This window comes from Sinocyclocheilus rhinocerous, unplaced genomic scaffold, assembly GCF_001515625.1.
Source record: "Sinocyclocheilus rhinocerous isolate Xijiao unplaced genomic scaffold, SAMN03320098_v1.1 scaffold481, whole genome shotgun sequence".
Classification (NCBI taxonomy): domain Eukaryota; kingdom Metazoa; phylum Chordata; class Actinopteri; order Cypriniformes; family Cyprinidae; genus Sinocyclocheilus; species Sinocyclocheilus rhinocerous.
In genome coordinates, this window is record NW_015657695.1 from 663,299 (window position 1) to 665,006 (window position 1,708).

At 31.7% G+C, this 1,708-nt stretch overlaps 1 protein-coding gene across 1 annotated transcript in view; it reads left to right on the top strand.

Annotated features, from left to right (window-relative positions):
* Positions 1-1,708, top strand: part of LOC107721468 (RNA polymerase I-specific transcription initiation factor RRN3-like) — a 10,831-nt gene that overhangs the window by 1,135 nt on the left and 7,988 nt on the right. The window lies entirely within an intron of this gene.

Below are 1,708 nucleotides of genomic sequence, written 5' to 3' on the forward strand. Positions count from 1 at the left end.
CCCTGACATGGCTGCTTCAACACTAACTGCGGTTACTGAAACCACGCCTTCTTTCTTTGCGTGCACATTTGGGCGCATTATGCAAATATTTCCACATAGTGAGGTAGATATAACAAATATAATATAAGTAGATATAATTAATATTAAAGTTGGTCATATAGAGAAAGGAAACATGTCAATCAAATGACTTTGAGGAAGTATTTGTGTCATAAGTAAGGGCAGAGCACTCTGTTAAACATCAACCATGAAACTTACAATATAGCTTTTATAAACAATGGAGACTTACAGTGTAAAGTATAACAGATGTATCTTCATATTTAGAAGATTTACCCTGCTAATGTACTGAAGATTGTTTACCACCTGATATAGGCCTAACTCATAATTTACACAATATTACGTGAAATAAAATAGCAAAAATTAATATTTATAAACTGTGCATGAAAACACAAAATGCATTATTCCACTTTCCAAGTGGATTCAATAGGTTAAATAAATATATATATTCTATATATAATATAGAACAAATAGATTCAAGAGAGAAAAATAGACCTTTTAAATGACAAAAATAAAAATGTTTAAACATTTTCTTGTTTTATTTTAACAGGTTACAGAAGAGGATATTCAACAATATGGCATTGCCTAAACGGACTTTTGTTTTTCTCTCCTGTTGGAATATTCTTTTTTTTTTTTTTTTTACATTTTTTGGTGTTTTTATTGAAAATGTTTACAATTGAATTACATTTTGTTGATTTGATTGATTTTGTGTTTTGTACTAAACACTATTTTGAGATTATGCACTGACAAGAATGGCTATATGACAAAATAAATACAATTATGTATTTTCCTACATTTAATTGTCTGTTTTATATCTGAGTTTCAAACAACGTGATTGTAACCCGGACATGTTCTAGTGTCCTGCTTTTATTGAATCTCGTACATACTGAACAACCTTTGGACATTGAGAAGTGTTATTAGGTTTGCTTTCTCTTATCTTTGTTTGCTCATACCAATTTAGAAGCAGCAGGTGTAAATGAACCAGATGGGTGGCAGACAGTTTGATAGTTAACTCAACAACAGTGTTCTTTTTTATTCAAAACAGTTTTCCAGATATTTATATGCAGCTTTCAGGTGGATTTACAGCTTTATTTCTCAGCAGGCCATACATGCCTTTTATGTAATTTCAGATGCATTCATGCATTGACACTAAAAACTGCCTGTTTGAAACTTTTGCACAATTAAGCTAACCAAAGAATCTGGAAAAGATCTGTACTGTCCAACAGGGCAAATCTTATGAGAGAACATTTGTATTGTGACATCCTTTTCATTACAAAACCAAAACAAATTTCTCAAATCCTATATGTGCCAGTGGTCTTCAATAAGGAGTCCACCAATTATTGTTTGATTTCTCACAAATTTACAAAAATATTGTAGCCTATTAAACATAAAATATTAAAGGAATAGTTCACCCCAAAATGAAAATTCCTTCATGCCATTTTTGGGACTTTCTTCTGTGGAACATGAAAGAAGATACAGTGTTTTTTAAACTATTTTCATTAAACTTTAAAGTCCACGTGAACCGGAAGTTGCTGCCGACTTTATTTCAGTGTAATGACGTATTTCCAGCTGAAACGGAATATTGAATAGAGGGCATGGTTTTATTTTGGCACTCCTCCTCTCTGTCTCTCACTCATAGCAATCTAACGGTTAG